The sequence below is a fragment of the Rhamphochromis sp. 'chilingali' genome, assembly GCF_963969265.1.
Source record: "Rhamphochromis sp. 'chilingali' genome assembly, chromosome: 14".
Classification (NCBI taxonomy): domain Eukaryota; kingdom Metazoa; phylum Chordata; class Actinopteri; order Cichliformes; family Cichlidae; genus Rhamphochromis; species Rhamphochromis sp. 'chilingali'.
The window spans coordinates 3,577,453-3,597,421 of NC_137941.1; the positions used below are offsets into that span (position 1 = coordinate 3,577,453).

At 40.2% G+C, this 19,969-nt stretch overlaps 1 protein-coding gene across 1 annotated transcript in view; it reads left to right on the forward strand.

The window, feature by feature from the left end:
• Positions 1 to 1,093: 1,093 nt before the first annotated feature.
• adarb1b (adenosine deaminase RNA specific B1b) overlaps positions 1,094 to 19,969 on the forward strand; it is a 124,868-nt gene continuing 105,992 nt past the window's right edge. Inside the window, exon 1 of the mRNA XM_080903862.1 lies at positions 1,094 to 1,359. The gene's annotated coding sequence lies outside the window, so the exon portion shown is untranslated. The remainder of the gene's footprint in view (positions 1,360 to 19,969) is intronic.

Here is a 19,969-nt window from a genome sequence, read left to right on the forward strand (position 1 = left end):
TCGCTTGATGTGTCTTTTAACGCAATTACTCTCACCTTAAGTTATTTATTGGAAGGATTATTTTTAAACTATTATTAAAACACTAGAATTTCTTTTTTTAAATGTACATTTAAAGTGGACATAAAAGTTGAAATTTTTCAGAGGATATCAGAAACATAACGCAGTAATTTAAAATAATGACGTCAGACAAATGAGCCCAACGACTGTGATTTCGACTCAGCTAAATGCACATTTCATTAATTTTCTTTTATTAATTTTAGAAAATAATAGGTATTCAGTATTATTGTTTATATATGACAACTTCATAAATCAAGAATTTATTAGATAAATAACAGGAATATTGTTTAATTTTCAATCATTTTTATTATTTATCTGTCTATTGTGTTATATTAGAGAGTGGGTACTGTTGTGTGTACAATGCTTGTGTGTACAATGGTTGAGGTCCAGTATAAAGTTATCTTGAATACTGAAACGTGCAAACTTATTCCAGTACAGTCCAAGAACAAAATATGAACTTGGATATTTGCATAACTGATTTGTTTTTAAGTGCTTTATTCACACTAGATTTCAAACTAAGTTACATATAAGATGTCAGTGGTCAATATAACAGATAACAAAAACAGTGTTTAAAAGTTTCGATATCTTTATTATTTATCTATGTATGGTTGTGGGTGGTGTGGTGTGATGTCTAAAACTGCTTGCATCTGACAGTGAATGAAATAAGTAGCTGCTGCACCAAGGTCCAGTATAAGGTAAATAATAATTATCGTGAATTTTGAAACTCTAGTCCAAGAATAAAAATAATATTTCAGATATTTGCATAACAGTATGCATAAAACACCCCTGTAGGAGCTTTGTGCAAACTAGATTTCAAACTAAATATCATGTTAAACGCTTTTAAAGTCAACAGTTACTGAGCGTTATGTCTTTGACCTCCTCGCTATGTGTGTGTGTGTTTTTTATATACGATGTTTATGAAAGATGGGTTCATTGCGGGCCTTTGTGTTTTATTTTGAAAATCCCGAGCGGAAGCTAATTACTGCTACGGTAACTTCACGGACGTCTGAGGGGGGTAGGACATCCCTGACCGACCTGCACCGACTCCGCACCGCTCAGCGGCAGTAATGCAGCGTTTCCTTCCCCAGCCGCGGCGAAACACGGAGCAGAAGAAGGAGGCCGACGGCAGGCTGTGAACACTGCGGTACATGCGACCGTACAGCCGCTCTCTTCAGCCTGTGCTCGTTTTTCTTCCACAGCGGCGACGACACGGAGGAAGACGAGGCATCTGCGTTTGGGGTTTGAAGTGGCGGACGAGATATAAACGTATCCTGAATTCACGGCTTCCCGTTGAGGCCATCAGTAAGTATCCGTTCTGTGTTATTTTGGGTCTGCAGTGGATGAAACATGCTAATGTGATTTGGGTTCCGGTTGTGTTTATATAATATTAGGCTGGTAATCCTCCGGAGCAGCGCAGACGTTAGGGCTCACCGGTCAGAATTACATGAATAATTAGCCAGGATATGTCGCTTTTAAATAAACGCGTAAGCCTTTTAAATTCACCTTGCTGTTACTGCTGTTATCAGCTTTACCCTGTCAGTGCCTGTGAAGGTCTGCTCAGGAGACTGCATCATGCACAATTAACAGTGATATCGTACTACAAAGCCTGTGCCTGCTGCAGCACGCTGGGCTGTTACGTTATGCAGGTGTGATTTTAGATTCGCTGCTGTCCACGAGAAAAACATGCAACACAATCCACTCACCGTGCACGGTGAAGCCGCCTCCTTTCAGGCTTGCTGTCTTGTAGAAGTCATTTATGTATAAAAGTGTTATAACTGTATCAGAGGCGGACTGTAATAAGGATTCAGGCCAAGAATTTGACTTGATCTCAGGCCACTCTGTTCACAAACCCCCGTGGACTGTTTGTTTTTTTCACACTAAACCTTTACTGTGCTCAAAATAATGCACTTTATACAGCGTGTCTGTTACTGCAAGTGAATTACTTCTAATACGACTGAAGGGATGTGGAGAGAAAGTGTGTAATCATAAGTTATCAGCAGCAATAATTAATCATGCTATTGCTGTTATTAACCTGATATTAAAAATGAATTTTTACATTTCATGACCTGCGTTTACAAGTGCCAGTTTAGTAGCTTTTTGTTTGCCTGCTTTATGTTTATGTGGGAGGAGAGGACCCAGCTTCCAAAAACAAAATGCCTCAATCCTCAAACATGTAGTTATACAAGGTCAACGACACAGAACAGTGAGCCGTTTGACCTTAAAGGTAGCTCATATATGCAAATTATCACCTTTAAAGTTCAGCAAAAGTGCACAAAAAATCTCCAAAACTGAAAAAAAGCTACAATAATGTAATTAAATTCATGTGAAAAAGAAGAAAACATGAAAAAGTTTCTGGGCATTTATTTATGGGACGCTCTCTAAAGATCCTGCCACAGCATTTCAATCAGGCTGAGGTCTGGGCTTTCTCAGACATAGATTTTCCTGATGTGTGAGGGATCGTTACAGTGTTTGATGCCTCAATTTTGGCAAAGCTTTATCTGTCGGATGTTTGACTCTAGAATACTTTGGTATACAGAGGAAGTTTTGGTCGATTCAGTGACGGCGAGGTGCCCAAGTTCTGCGGCAGCAGTGGCACAAATCATGACCCCTCCACCACCGTGCTTGGCAGTTGGTATGGGATGTGTGTTTATTACCAAACATGGTGCTGCGTATTATGGCCACACATCTCCACGTTGCTGTCATCTATCCAAAGGATGTGGTTTGTTTAGAAGCAACTTTGCAAACCTAAGCTGTCCTGCCATGCTTTTTTATAGAGATGAACTCTTTCTCCTGGCAACACTTATAAATCAGTTGTACCTGTTTAGTCTTTTTCTAACTGTACTGTTATGAACTTTAACATTTAACATATTAACTGAGGCCTGTAGAGTCTGTGATGTAGCTCTTGGGTTTTTTGCCCATCACTGCACCGTCTGAATTTGGGTTATATTTGCCTCTCCTAGAAAGATTGTGTCATTCTGATGACACACCTGAACACTCCACACCGGAAAACTGCCAAAACATTTGCTTTAAAGCTCACGTTTTTGACTGACCCATCCCCTCACTGCACCTTAAGCAGCATTTTTCTCTTTTTTGTCTCTTGTCCACCTGTCTTTTTCATCTTATTGCTCATTTAAGACCACTTAATTAGTATTGACAGAGAGGCAGTTAGACTTGTGATGTGCAGAGAGAGATGGCATCAGTGCATCGCACAGCCTGTATCTAGATAATACTGGAACATACATTCTTACGGGACAGAGCAAGTGTGAGGCGCCTTTCAGATTCAGTTATTCTACAAAAGTCAAGCTGCCTTGTACAGTCGGCCACTGAATTGTATAATTCCAAACAAAACTTGGTAACATGTTTCCAAAAATTGTGCATCTTGTTTTCACAAGTGAAAGAAGCCTTAGACGTCTTCACATGACATTGAGATTATGCCAGTAATACAGAGCTGTCTCAGTGTCTTTTTCAGGTAGGAATTGTTAGAAATTTCTTGTGCTGAAATTCTCTTTGCACTTTGAGCTGCACTATTTACGTGGCTTCACTGTTTAAAGTTGATTAGAGCCAGATGGATAATTGAAACATTGCTGATTTTTAGGAGTTATAGGATTGCACTTATCTTGTACCACCAGTATAAACCTTTAGTTTCCATTAACATCACTTTGCCGTTTGAAAAAAGGTTTGGTCTGCAGTTCTGCGAGTTTGCCCCGAAGGCACATTTTTCATGCAAACTTTAAGTGGACTCTGTTGTAACTGTCAACAAAGTGTCAGCAAAGGCAGTAAGAGGCTATTCTGACATGTGGCGATACACGAGTACCCCCGAACAGTTGTTTGCGTGCGTGCTTGTTTTCATACCGTCACCATGGCAATCAAAGACCGTCTGAGTGTGTGTATGGTTTGCGGTCATGTTCATTCATATAAAGCAAACATGTTTTCCATTCCTAAAGGTATAGTAGTGGTGATTTGTGAGATCTGGCTTAAATGACTCACAATTTCCTTTTTACCAGTGCAGCACAAGTGGGATTATTTCACAGAACAGCAATGCAGGAGAAGCATGCTGCTGACAAACACTTGTTTTCATTTAAATGAATTACATGGCATCTGTTTGCAGCTCTGTGAGGCAAGCCACTTTGCTGATTTGCTGTGTTAAAGTGAGTAAGTGAGGTTTTTGCAAAATCCAGCTGCAGTAGTCAGCTAAAACGGAAGCCTGTCAGGGCTACCTTAGCAAATACTCCCAGCAACACTACACTAAGCCTCACTACATGTTTCATAAAAAAAAGTGCTGCAGTACTGCTCCCTTTGCTGAGGTGACAAGTTTTGAGTAAAAAACAGCTCAGACCGGGTGCTGCTGACCGCATGGCTAACTGTGTGTGAGCTGCAGGAATGCTGCATGCTGCTGTATGAGTGAACCCATGCAGCAGCAGAAGCAGCAGCAGGAGAACAGAGGCTGCTGCTACTCACACTAATAATTTGTTGCTGGCTGTCAGCGTGCTCTCCTTTCATGCTCCTGTAATGCAAACCCAGAGGCAACAGAACGGCTACCCATCACCTTCACACAGCCCCGTGTGGGCATAGCAAGCTTCTGTCAGCGATCCATATGTTCCCTGCCTTCTGGACACTGGCGTACGGACCCCGGTGAACGCACCAGTGCCCATTATGCGGATAAGACTCTAAAAAAAGAGAAAGCATTTCTTTAGGATTTGCAGGCTAATGGGCACTGATGAGAATACACATTTGAAGAAAACCACAGGGACCCAGTGCAGCGTTGCTGAGAAAGTGCTGAATGTGAGCTTTACGTTCACGCTGTTTTGGTGTTTTTCAGCTCCTGCCACAGTGTCAGGAATTCTGATGTTCGGAGACCAAATGAGCCACTGCCAAACACCAAACTTGGCCACATTGTCTCACTGGCAAGAGGAGTACCTGCTTGAATGATGAGTGGCTATTTTGAAGCAAAGTATTTGAATACGCAGGTTGGATGAAATGGAATCGCTCTGCATGCCTTCCCGAATATGTTTGCTTTCCCCAGCAGGACTGGGTTAGTGCTGCAAAAACACATTTCACCCTAGACTTGCTGTAAGAATGGTGTGCAGGGACATCAACTGTTCTCCTGATAACTGTTGCAATTACACAGGGAGGGGAGGGGGGGTTCCTCGTAGTGCGATTATATATTGTTTTCACATATTTTTGGTGAGCGGTTTGAAACGAACACATTTCTCGATGGAGTAGAACGCTCTAGACTTCCCCGGTACTGCTTATCAAGCAGCTTCTGGTAAGCTCTGCATCTTTTGTCCTGTGCACTTTTCCTGAAAAACACCAGGCATCCTGTTTTCTTCTGCCTCACTTAGTTATTGATTAAAGTAAACAGCAGCTAGTATTTCAGAGTGTTGCGTCAGCCTGTCAGTCTCGTCAGCCCGTCGGGCTCTTGTGCGACACTTTGCAGACTCAACACCTTTGTCTCGTTCCTGTTTTGACCAAATATGAGTAAAATTCTTCTTCTCGTTTTGAGTTTTAAGAGAAAGATATGATACTGAGCTGAGATTAAAGATGTGTTTGCCTCTGAGTGAGCAGAAGGATATGACTATCTGACTGTATTTACAGTACAGAAGTCCAAGTTCTGCAGGCCTGACATGGTGAAACTATTTAAATCAAGCTCAAACAAATGCAACATTTATAGAAAAGTGCAGGAATTTCTCAGAACTGCAATCTGGAAAATGGAACTGAATGCAATAATTAAGCTGTACTGTAATTACAGCATTTATGCTTGCATGCAACAGCCTGTGTAATAACTTCTAAACAGAGTATCACTCGATACACATCATAAACTTGAGAATGACAATAGTTTGCATACAGAAAAATAATGTACATGCATTCATGTACAGCTTGTCAAGGCTTACTGCCCAGCCATTACTGACCACTGTATGTTTTTGTCTCCTGTGTTAAACACATTGAGTTTACATGTGAGGAAATGTGCTGCATAAATAAAATTGACGTTTCTATTGACACTCAAAGCTACACATATGATGTAACCACAGAGATAAAAGTTCACATTGTGTTGTTTTTACCTTTTCAGAAGTGAATTACGAGTACAAAACAGGTTTACAAACACATCTCCAACAAATGCTGGAGCACTGTGTGAGATGTAAATAGCAGGAGAATGGAAACTCGATAATTTATTAAAAGTAGTACAAAGATAAGATGAAATGTTCAAACTGAGACTGTTTATTCTGGAAAATAAAAAGAGTTGTGAGTTCTGTCATTTTATTTTTCTTAGTGGTTTTTGTTTTGTTCACCGTGGCATCATTTCAGTATCAGACAGAGGCGCTGGCCAGCACAGAAACAGTCCACTGCTTTGGGGTCAACGGCTAAATTGATTTTAGCCTTTTAAAAGAAATCAATATAAAAATGCATTTAAAAACAAATCACGGTTTCTGTTTTGGGTTTGAAAAGTGTGATTTCTTTCTTACAATGTTTCCTCAAATCAGTGAATGTTGCTAATTGTTGCCACGAGAGGAGCACAGTTAGACTGGAACAACTTTATTGAATGAGTGCTTTACGTAGCGAAACTTCAATCCAAGATGTTTTATATAATTCCTATTAAGCAGTAATAAGAAAGAGTTGTTTCGAAATTATTGTCACCACATTATTTATGGCTAACGTTGTAAAAATCTACCATCGTTTTTGAGACAGGTTGCCAAAAGCTTTACGTAAACTGGTCTCTTCTGCGGTGCAGTCGTCCTTATTTTAAAGCTATTTGACCAGCTGTCATGCACCCCGATGTTTCAGCAGTGTAGCAGGGCAGAAAATCGCTAATAATTCTGCTGTGGTCATGTGTGGATCTGTTGTTGGTTTGTGCGAATTCTGCAGTGACAGTAATGTCTGTGGATGTGTGGGTGATTGAAAGGCTTTGTAAAGCGCTTTGTCCTCTTCGGCTTGAAAATCACGAGCATGAGCACAGCCTGCGTACCATGCAGTCCATGTCAGTTTCACATCTTTGCTACAAAATAATGAGGCCACAGATGACCTTGATGTTTCACGTTTCACTGCAGCTGTCAGAAATGCATTTGTTCCCCGTCCAGTTCAAATTAGAATTGCAATCGATTTTTGACTTAATTGCACGCAAGGGGAGAGTTCAATCAATTAATCAGTCTGTGTAAAACATGCTTCTATACGATAATGTTTGCTAAGGGCTACTGTTCTTTGAGCTTACAGTAGAGAAGAGAAGGCACGAACTGGCTGGTATTAGTGTAAAGATCTTTGTTGCAGTGTTAGATAGTTGTGGTTTCTGTTATTAATTTGAATTACAAACTGAAACACTGGAGATGACAGGTTCAAGGGTATAAATTAATCTATGGTATGTTGCACAGATATAATGAAGGTTTAACAATGCAGTCTGGAAGTCTTTCTGCTCTTGTCACATCGTAGGACTTTTTGCTCAAGCTAAATTTAGGACCAGATATGGTTTCAAGTTTTTACATAATAATGCCAATGCGTAGGAAAAGTTGTAGCATAAATACCAAAAGCCTTTTTGATGCATTGCTGGATTTGCTGACAATACCCCAAAACCCCCAGTTCATGTTCTGTCCTGCTGCTTTGTCACTACAAAGTGTTGGCTTTGCAGTTTTCCTTGATGTACAAGGCACGCCATGCAAAGTGCACTTTGCATAAAAAAGAAAAACAAACCTGCAGGTGTAGACGCTTTCACCCGTGTCACCTTGTAGTGTTATGTGTTTTCAGCATTTCTTCATCACTTGGGGAATATGGGTCATTGCATGGTCTCTTTTAGAACTCGTTCTCAGGACATGCCGACCCAACCACATTACAAATTAGACGTGCTTATAGTCGTTCCACGGGGAAAGTTCTCTGTCATGACAGAGAGAGGAAGGGAGGGGCAGAAACATGTTGAAAAGTAGAGATAATTGAGATGTTGATGATCTCACTTAATGTTGTACTCAATAAAAACAACATAACTAGTTAACAAATGAAGAAAGATGTGCCTTGCTGTCCACAAGACCGGTTAATTACACTGTAAAAAGGATGCAAATGCAAAGTTGCACAAGCCGCTCCTATCTGATGTTGGAATAATGTGCTGGGACAGGTTATGGATGCTGGGTGAGGGAGTGTGTATATCCTTTTTTTTTTTACAGAGCAAAAATCTGCCTCCAGGCCATGTCCACACTAGTATGTTTTTTAAATGCATAACTTATGCCATCCACACTACTCTGGCATTTTAGAACTCCAAAAGCTGGGTTTTGGAAATGCTGACCATTTTTTGAAAACTCCGGGGCTTTCTGGATTAATAGTCTCCAAATGTTTCCAGAGAAATGGAGACTTTTGGAAACAATGACACACCTACCAATGTTTCACTGATTGGGGCATAATCACTGGGATTTTACCTCGCTTGATTCGTCACACTCCTTTGAAATGTAATAGTCCCAGAAAAAAACAGGCATCAGCCCTGACTGTCAGACGTTAATTCAGTCGGAATACTGAATTCCTACCATTGCTCGCTGTGTACAGTTAACTTATGAATATTATTATTCAACTACTAACATGGATATGCAGTGAGAGTGTCGACTATAACGGTCACATTGGTATCTCCTACAGGCCTGCAGTCAGGATGCCGTTGTGGCAGTCGTCAGTGTTGGTTAGCTGCTGGAGAGACTCGTATCTAACATCTTGAACTGTGGCTGGGAACAATACCATATTTTCTGCAGTATAAGGCGCCCTTAAAATCCTTTAATTTTCTCAAAAATCGACAGTGTATGAATTCTGGTTGTGCTTACTAGCGTCAAACCGATTTAATGTGGTACACGGCGCTCAAAAATGTTGTAGTACGACTTTGGTAAGCTACAAAGCCGCACCACTTCATGGATTGTCGGAGCATTACGGCTGCCGTAGTCCGGAGCCTCGCGGAGTAATCTGGGTCCAAAACTCCATCTTCTTCAGGTCCCAAAGTCAAATGAACACTCATCTCTTCATCGTTAACTTTTTTCCACTCAATAAAAGTTAACTTAAGGGTTCCTAACAACATGCTCTATTCCCAACAACATGGGAATAGAGCAGCTGCGAGAGAATTCAACATTAATGAATCAATGCAAGAAGAATGGGTTGAGTAATGTTTGACTTATATGACTGTTTTGTTTCACTTAATGCGCCTTATAATCCGGTGTCTCCTATGGTCAGAAAAATACAGTAGTTGTTGCTTTGGGTTTTTGCAGACCTTTGGGTGCTCTAACCAGAACCCACTGCAGATAGAGAGGTGCAGAGGCTGCAGAGCACAACGGGGACTACTGTCACGACGGTGGAGCTGAAATCCATCCACACATTAAGACACTAGCTGGAGAGGCAACCGATTTTTCTCCTTTGCACGTTGTCTCAGAGAATGTGGTTTTATTTATTTAAGCAATAAAAATAAAGCACAGGTGCAACTCCTGTGGCATGCATGCTCACACATGCCCTCTTGCTTTCACACATACAGTGTAATTCTGTGTGAAACGTTGGGTTGTTTTTGATTTCAGTTCAACACTTTAAAAAAGTAAACACATTGCCAAGGATGCCAAAGACAGTTTTTTTTCTCCATGCCTTAATCCACTGTGGACCTACATCAAATTACTAAACTAGGCCACGCAAACACAGAAGTTGTGCCAAAGTAATCTTAGACCTTTCCGTCAGAAACAGAAGCCTAAATTTGTTTGTGTCGGATTCTTTAGTCCATGGATGAGCGTGTACTGAGGGAAAAGACAACAAGCTGTCATCTTGGAGAATGACATGATATGGATACTTGGTAAGGGTTTTTGCAAAGGAAGCAGCACGACCCTGGTTTGTATAGCCGAGACATAATGTGCTTGCCTGAAGTGTGCAACATCGATGCTGCTCCATCAGCCCTGTCACCAGATTGTGAAGAGAGAAAGTTACAGGTTATGGCCGTTGTTCATATAGCAAACATTAAGCAAGACACTTGTGTGTGCATGATGTACATTAGTCTCACGTTAGGGAAAACAGTAACCTTTAAAAGTGAGGCGTTGGGTATGTTGTGAGTGTGCACAGATGGCGACAGTTGAACACGAGGAGAGCCTGCACCTTTTCAAAGGTGTTTTATAACCTCTTTCTGCATTCGCTGGAGATGAGTTCTCAGTGAAAACAGAAGAAAGGGCTAATGCACATGCCAGACACGGTTATCACCAGAGCGTAAATGTGACATTACAGTCAATGCTGTACACACACATGCATGCTAGCACTACAAAGGGCAGGACACGGAAGACCTCTGGGTCTGCGGCTCGTCATAGTTAACTGGATCACTCAGCTGCAGAAATGCTCCACAGGCTAGCCTTCAGAGTATTGACAGGTATTAGGTTCACTAGTCTCTTTTTGTTTTGACTATGTGTGTGAAAAATTGTTTAGCCAGTTTCTTCTCCACTCCTAAAGAAGGAGGGAATTGTCAGGTCAAGCTAAAAAAAAAAAAAATTAATTTATAGGTTGATGTGTTGCTATTAGTGGTAGTAGTATGACAGAGAGTGTGTGCAGAGATTTTTTATCCATCCTTTTTCAGAGTGGTGTTCCTGCAGGATTACCATTGTTGGCTTAAAGCTGTGCAGCACTGTGCCAGATTTCCTGCATGGGGCCATTTTAGATGAGTGATAGATAGTTATATAGCTGATCTGTGGGAAATGTTACTTTTTTTAAGCTGGTGTGTAGCAGAGATATAAAAGTTTGTTTCCACCAATAGGAACCCCATATTTAGGTCTATTAAGCCAGCCCGACAAAAGTTTCCCTGTTTAAACACAGAGCGAGAAATCAGCTCGTTTGAAAAACAAAAAGAATGCATTTGGATATCTTTTACATTTTTGCACAATTATTAGGCTACAAGTTTCTAAATGATGCAAAAGTCTGTAATTTGGATCTTTCAGGTTAGCATGAGAATTTACATTTTGTGTCCTTTATGAAAAGACTCAACACAGCTGTCAACCATCTGGATTATAGCACATACCATTAGGCAATGATTTTAGCATCACACACCAGGAAAGTAGTGGAGTAGTTGGAACATTTGCATGATCCCAGATTAAAATAAACAGACTCGATTCATTTTGAAGAACTGGTGTAAAATCACAGATGCAGGGGTGGGGTTTCCTGTCCTTTCTACTAACAGAGTATGAACGTGAGTTACGACCCACTGCAGTCACCGAATCTGACTTTTTATGGAAGCCTGGACTCAAGCACTGATAAAACCAATTAACAAAAATATAAAACTTTCATTGTCCTTGAAATTTGCTACTGTGACGCATTGTGGGATTTTAATGCCAGTGTAGTGTCCTGTGCTTGCATACTCTATTGTTCCCTTAGAAATAAAATATTCCTCACATACTATTGTGTATGCATTAATAATATTAATAATGATAGTGATAATAAAAACATCTGCAATATTTTATTTTATTACATAATAATTTTCATTGAAGCTGAGCACTATCTCAGTCAGCAGAAGCTGCACCTGCAGGTCGTTGCAGGCAGTTTGAGAAAAAACATTCTTCTCCCGTTAGCTTCTCCTTATTTGTCAAAGTCAGGAAAGCTGTAAACCATCAGGTGATGTTTTTCACATTTAGAAGAATTATTTAGTAGTTTTGCAATTTATCTTAAGGTTGTGCGTCCGTTTGAAAGTTTTAATTCATCAACAGGAGAACACATGAATAAATAAAGTGCATGATACTGTAGGGGGCCTGCTGTAGTTCTCATTTATGGTCGCACTCATTCAGAGGTGCATCAACTTTGCGATGTAGCGGCAACTTATTTCATTACCTCTGTGATTGTTAATTAGGTACTTATACTTGACAATATTATGTTAGTTATTCATAAATATTTGTCTACAGTATCAAATTATTAAGGGTGTATTTTGTTACAAAGAAGCTTCATGTCCACAATCATTTGTTTAGCTTAGCAGCCTGACTCATTAATCTGGCTAATGTATTTAAGTGTTTCCAGCATCACTGGGAGCATAAAGAGAAAACAAAGCTGCTGTTATTTTTAGTCATTACCAACAACAGCACCTCAGTAATTTGATGAATTAACGTAAAAACCTATACGGGCTCACATGTGTGAAAAGCTGCAGTGATCAGTCGGTCCTGATAAATGGTGCGTTCCTCTTTTCCCAGTTTGAGCCTCTCAGATGATTCTTACATACACGCAGGTTTCATCAAATTTATTAGAACATCTGTTCTAAAAACAAGAGGGCACAAATATTTAAGTCTGTCAAACTTGTTTAAAACTAAAAATGAACTTTATTCACTCTGAAGAGTTAATCCAGGCTAACTTTCAGCCACTAAAACTAATTTCATGTTCAGGAATGCAAGTAAATAATTTAGCATTTTAATCAAAAACGAATAACATGCTGTACTGTTTTGTTTTGTTTTTTTCAGGTTTTTTTGGTAAACAGTACATTTTAAAATTCAGGGATAAAAACAAGAATTATATTTTAACATTAAAAATACAGTTTTGATTAAAGAGCTTGTGCAGCTGTGAATTTAAGGCAGCTGTGGCATAAACCTTGCACTGGGTGGTGGTCTGATAAATTTGCTCAGCACTGTATATCACAGTAAACTAAAAACTGTCACTGAGGGATCGATTATTTTGTGTCTTTGTGTATTTTACAGTCCCTGTAAATATTTGGAAGAATTTTCAAATTTGTTAAGTCTCCTTATTCAGCCACCAAAGTGAGATTTAAATGTATTGAAATTCTAATTGTATTTCATATCTGTATCTGTAGGTAGTTTATATATATATATTCCTTTTGTGTGTATTTATTTTTAATATTTTCAATATTTATGTAGAGAGGTGTATATATGCAATATATACTATAATATATGCTTTTTATGCACCTTGACAACTTAAATGTTCCTTATTTGTGTACCAACCAAAAGAAAATTAAATCTGTTTCTCGTGCTATTCAAAACTGTAAGTTGCAGGATAAGAACGAGTGTGGACACATGCCACATTTAAAGTAGCAAACACAATACTTCTGCAGTAATTAAGTAGTAGTCGTACTACTAGGTGGCCTGGTGGCTCAGAATGAATCTGTTAGAGGGTTTAATCACAAAAAAATGTGTAGAATTGTTTATTTTTGTCTGCTGTCCTTTGACTTTATGTGCAGGATAAGATTATAAGTTATATGTGTTAAAACCAAATGGCATGTATCAGTTTTAACAAGTATTTTACATTTTTACCTCTAAGCCTCGTCACCTAACCCAGTTAAAACATATTACTTTAAAGGCTTTCCCAGATTCTCACACTCTGGATGGAAGTGAAGTGGACCTTTATCACATTCAGATCTCCAGAGTACTGGAAAAAAATACCGAAAAACATGTTGCCTCACAGTGAGCTGCCAGGATAAGTGCAGTGTTATATGTGAGCACATGCACGAGAACAGACATTCGCACATAGGTTCACGTCATGTGGATCACCTCAGAAAACACGGATTGGGTCATAATGTGGCTCTACGTGTATTCACTCTGGACTATTCTAAGACTATTAATAATGCATGCACATGGAATAGCTGTGAAAACACATATTTTTTCTTTCTAGTTTTATAAGTACTACTCTTCTGCTTGGACACAATCAGAGTAAATCCGCTGCCCACGGACAATGAATTCTTTAAGTGAGTCTGCAGCTGGATAAGTGAATGAATGAAGTACCCTCTCTTCCCTGTGCCTGTCCTTTTCATATTCATCAACCTTCTCCTTTTCCTTCTTCTCCGTATTCTTTGGAGCTCTGCAGAGCCCTTGGTGATATGTCTATATATAGAAAAAAGGAGGAGCTTTATTATGAAAAATAGAGTGCCTTTAGTGCGCCGTCCCGGGGACGTCACTGGAGCTCTCCATTTTTTAAAGGGTTAATGATGCGCACATACAGGCAGTGGAGTGTTTTGTCTGTGCCGGACTGACTCAGGGTGACGAGGTCGAACTTTGGCAGACAGACTTCCTCAATTAACCACAACACCTTCTGGCTAAATGCCCTTTGTGAAAGGACAGTCTTTCTAGCACCTCCCTTGTGTTTTTGCATGGCTATGAAGTTTAAGAAGTGGGCAAAAGGTGAACGATTGAGGGTGGAAATATGTTGTCAGTCTATTGGACCCCTGTTTTGGACATCCATGGGAGAATTCCAGAAGATGTCATTTATCAAGTAACCAATTAAACTCTATACTGAACATTTAAATATTTTTAAGTTATTAAAAAAAAAAATCAAACAACTGCTTCTGGTTGTTTGATTGAGCTCTAAAATGTGCCTAACTGTATGACTGCCACTGTCATATATGATAAGAATGCATCACTCGCTGTCAGGCATAGGGATGATAAAGCAGGGGGTTGTTTTTGAATAGTTTTGAATAGTCAAGTAGTTCCCAGTGAACGCTGAATTAATTGCCAGCTCTTGTGTTTATCATTATCGCAGTAAATATGTAGGTCAGTGTACTTATTTACTTTATTTTCATGATATGATTTATCTTGGCATTTGTTTAAGTCCTGGCTGGCTTTTCAAATCTACTTAAGGATAAGTCACCTCACTCTTTTACTGGGGATTGTGCCTCTGTGTTAGCCTGAAATAACTGCCCAGGGCAGTAATCCAGATCGCTGCCCAGTGGTGCTTGCCTAGAACGACTCTGGTAACAATCATTTCTAATACAGAAATGTAACTAATTAGCCCGATGTGATAATGATTACTCTGTGGCAACAGCACCAGTTCATCCAATAAATCATCTGTTTTTTCTCATGGAAGCTTTGGCATTTGTTAATAATCGGAAGAAAGTTTTTTAGGTCTGTCATACCTGCTTATGCTTTCTAAACTTTGATTGGACGGCAGTTTTAGTTAGCAAACAGTCCATTGGTGGCATTTCTTGAAATCTGCAAGCGATGTTGATCAGTGGATGAAAATGTCGGTGTTTTTCTCTGGTCAGCTGTTTGTAGAGGTGATAGAGATGATACACTGGAGCATAACACGGTTCAGAGAAAAAGGAGTTGGGGGGGGGGGGGGGGGGTTTCTGGGAACAGAGCATAGCAGGTGCTGCCAGTCCATGGGGGCATATTTGTGTACTCTGCTCACTCAGTGGGAACATTTTAATTTGATCCCTTTGTTTCTATAAAACAGGTCAGGATTTGTTCTGGCCCTGGGCAGTTTGTGTAAAGAAACTGTTGTACTGATGCAGGAGTGGTGCGTTGTCAGAATCAGTCATCAAGCTGTGCCTGGTGTATTTGGTTAGGAGGTGCTGCTGTAAGAGTTCGCTTTGAATTCATTTGCAACACATCGCATTCTTTAGGGCAGTGGAAACACTCAAGAAGTAACACCGTGCCGCATTAGGGGAAAAAACACAAAGGCCTTGCTGTGGGCTCCGTGATATTAATCTAATGCACATTCTTTCATTCTGAGGGTAATAATGACAGGTCTTTCAGTTGGTGGAAGTTTGTTCAGCACGCAGCCTGTGCTTGCCACAGATAACGACAGCATTGTTTTTTTCACAGTGGAAAATCTGTGCACGTCACAGTGGAATGTTCTCCATTCTGACTTTACGTGCCTAAAGTTGCAACTCAGTTTCTCTCCTAAGCCAAATTCATTCCTCAGTAGCACTTTTTGGAGAAATAGATAGAAATTAAAGTTTGTGTGTAAGTAAATTAGAGCAGATGGATCTAATAATCTGCACAGTCATGTCTCGGTTTCCTTTAAAAAATATTTGTGAATCTTTGGGCTACGCAGACTGATGCTTTCTGTCCCCGTCTGTGGCACTTATAGTGAGAGGTTTCCCTCTAATTAATAGTCCAGTGAGTGCGAATCGTTAGACGAGAACTGTGACTCATGGCTGATTTTAAAATCTTTGCAACCATCACATCCTGTACCGATGACAGATTTTAGTTTTTCTTTTGGAGAAGTCTAACAAAATATTAAGGCAACTCTTTCTCGCAGCTTTTGCTGCTCTAACATTTTAATGTCACCTTAGAAAAATTACATTTCCTTTTTAAATAGCAGTTTTTCTTATTTTCAGACTTTCCATAACTTTCTGTGAATAATCAATACAGTGTGGAAGATTAATTGGCTAAACCGACACTTTTCTAAGTGGAATTCTTACTTCTCCTATAATTTAACTGAAAATTCAGAGATTTTGTTCCTGTTCTTTACTTTTTTGTTCATGTGCGCGCTTCCTGTGTAAAATCTCCACAATCTTTGTGAGTCTTTGTTTTCATGCTTTCTGTCAGTTTTGGTTCAGGCTCGCTGTGACTGTGAGACCACCCTTCTGCCTCACTGTCTCTCATTCAGTTTGGTGTAGAAGTTGAAAAAGCAGCACTCCTGCTGCTCCTCAGTTTCACACTTGAAACATTCCCAGTATCCATGTGTAGCTGGTTGTTGAGTGTTTTGGTATAACGTATGATAGATTTCGTACCTGGGCACACACGCTATACGTGAGCCGTCACAAAGCTGGTTTTGGTTGCTTTAACTTGAAATGTTTAACTGAGCTTCAGTAATGAAGCTTTTTCTAAAGGGAGATGTCTAAAAGACAACTGCTGTAGTTCACAGCCCTCCAGCTCTCTTCCCAAGGATGCTTAAAAATGCAGCTGAGGAGTGAGGCTTGGGGATGTGGGGACCTGAGACTGACTGACTGTCAGTCACAGTATGAAAGGCATGAAAAGCAAGGCAGCATTGTTGGTGTCAGAGTTGTGATCGCTCTGAGAGAAAGGCGAAGAGTCCTCTTAGGGTCATTAAAGGCTCTCTGACAGGGAAACCTTCTGCAGTGCTTCCCACAGAACTAGATTTTATTTGTATGGGCAATATAAACAAAACCTGTATATACTTTGTGACAATAAAAAACATTGTAATCATGCTGTGGATATACTCCAACTACTCCATCCAGGAATACAGCTGATGATGGAAGTCCTTGCTGTGCACTGCTGCGACGGTGTGCTCGGTGTAGCGACACGTGAAGAAGTTCTCCATCTGCTGCAGGTTCTGTCAGAAGTGAAATGCAAAAGACAAAATACCTTCTGAAGAGACAGCTGGCTGATATCGAGGAAAGCCACAAGAGAAAGCTTCCAAACCACCGTTACAGAAACGACCGGAGGTGTGTTCATTACTACGTTTATCCTTAAATGTGCTGTTCTGGTGGACGAATAAAAGAATAATCTTCAAACAAGGTGTAAAAATCGTGTTCGCTGTTAGTAGGATGGTAACTCGCTTGTGACTAGACAACATCAGTGGTTGCACGTTGACTGCACTGCAACCGATTGCAAGTAGTTGATCACTTTTGACTGCAAGACAATTGCACAGGTTGCCCAGAGTTTGTGCGTGCATGCTGGAGATACAACCGGCCTCCGAACGGTCCAACTGTGACTGACTCCAACCGTTGTTTTCCCGAACGTGACTGTGGCATAAATAAAGACTATGTGTTGATGGCTTGCGAGCAGGGCTACAGTTTGCCTGTCTGAATGTTTTAAGCTTGCCTGTTCAGTGAGGTATCCGTACAGTCTGTCAACTCTGTATGTATTATTAAGCTCTGAATGTCGCACAAATTTATGGTAACCTCGTGTGTTTATGACCAACTTTGGTTTGCTGCTGGCACTTATCAGTCCCGCTAATGCTTAGCTGCATGCCTGTGCTAAGCAGAGCCACAAACTGTGCTCACAGTTATTGTTTTGACAGACTTGAACCAAACAGTGAATTTTCTGGAGGGGAAAAACACATTTTTCCATATAACATGATTTTTTTTTCATGTTATATGGACATACTGACTTTAACATGATAGTACTGTTTCAGTTAGGGTTTGCAGTCGTGTGTCAGTACTGAATTCACACCCAGTCGTGATGAAAGGTGAAAAGTTACTACAGTGTAAGACCAGGGTGCCCTTGCAGTTGAGTAGTTTTGGGTGAAGGCCTGCTATGCTGTCACTTTAGCTCTGGCCCTCGTCCTTTGGCTCCTTATCTGGCAAGTGTCAGTAAGAAATTCATCACTGGCAGCTGATGAGATGCTTCTACACTTTGTATCTCATTGTGGTGCTGGTTTATGGGAGCTGATAATTACAAATACAACATGGGTATTAATTATGAATCATTAATGTTTTATTTTTTAGTTCAGGGGCTCCTCTTGTGTCACTTTGAATTTTTCTTTCTGTCAGTTTTTCATTTGCTTGCTTTCCTAAACCCTCTATGGGCCGCTGCATGCACCGCAGCAGACACACACACACACACACACACACACACACACACACACACACACACACACGCACACATTTTTATTCCCAGGGTTGAAGTTCTCTCTCAAGGCAACATGCTTCCTTGTTCAGACCGAGTGGTGATGAAAGATGTGCCTAAATTAGGATGTCTTGCTTTAGCAGTGCAGGTGTAAGTTTTTAGCACCTCTCCCAAATCTTACACGTTTCAATCGTGCACTGAGTGCAGCTGAACTTTTCATTATCAGGTTTTTTTTTTCTTGCAGAAAGAGTCTCGCACTTCCATCAACACCTTTATATTGCAGTATGTGATTAAACCTCCCAGCACGTCCTTTGAGGACATTTTTCGTAGATTTTGTTTTTCATAAGTGAAAATCTTTTCAAGAGTCCTCAAGAGGGTTCGTGGGTATTAAATTAAACTCACCAAGTTAGAATATGGAGTCAATGGTGTACTCATTAATGTCATGCGGTGGTAAGAAATGCTTGACAGCCATTGGATGCCTAATAAATTTCTCTTTAATGCTAAAGTGGCTCTTGAAACAGATTCCCAAAGGACATGCTTGTGGGGGAAAAATCAACTTTCTTTTGCTTTTTTTAATTTTAATTTAGATAAACCTGGACTCATTCTAAAAAAACCCATTCTTCTATTATCACCTGCTTCTAAGGCCTCCACGTCTATCAGTGCATTTGCAGACAAAGTGAATGTACAAGGATGACTGCCATTTGAGTCAAAGCTGTGTTGTAACCCAACCTGATGACCTAAATGAACAGACTGGAGAGCTTTCAGGCAGTGACAGTGACCCGCACGCATGCCTAAGAAGTGCTGCCTTTAAATGGCAGTGTAAATGGTGGTGAAAGTCTGGGAACAACACTTTCAGTAAGGCTGGTTTGTTTGGGATTAGTGGGCCAGATGGCTGCTTCTCTGCGCACGTCCATTTAAATGTGTGCAGTTGCTTGATTTGTTTGTCTGAAGACACTTACAATGAGTACAGTAGTAAAATAAACAAATCATTACTCAAGTGAGCAATGGTCAAAGCCACAGCGGGCGATTGCGGTTACAAATATTACTGTGCTGCTTAAAGAGCTTTGTGAGACATAACAAAAGCGGGAGCGGTGAAAAGAATTAGAGCTAGAGAGTGCATAGCCTTCAAACATGGCATGATTACACAAAGACCTCTCTAATGAGAGATCCACGCTTCAGAGGGAAGTGCTTCGTTTTAAGGAAAAGGAATGCTTGCTTTTTTTGGGCATCTCTGCTTTTGTGTTGAATCGAGCAGCTTTTGTTGCAGCTTGTTTCCTTTCTTTGGGCATGACGGAGGTCTTTGTTTGGATTTGATGACCGGTCGTCTAACCATTCGCGCTAATGTGACTTTGTCTTCAGCTTCAAGAAATACAGGATTATTTTAAGTTTTGAATTTAACCCATTGTTCAAGTCATTACAGATTCCAATTTTCAATTTCCTGAGAAAGTTGTGCAGTTTTCTAGACGCCTCTATGAAATATTAATTAGAATCCAGTTGTTCAGTCTGACGTCACTAGCCGTGTCTGGGCCTAAACTGCGCTGCAGGTCCATATATCAAACGATCACTATGGCATTACTGAGAGTTGAAAAACTGTTTAAAGTCTTTCATCTTTAATAAAATGATCAGCGTTCTGCTCTACCAGGTGTAACAATTGAGTTTAACATCCAGGCATCCATGAAAACGTAATTTATGACATTTAACGG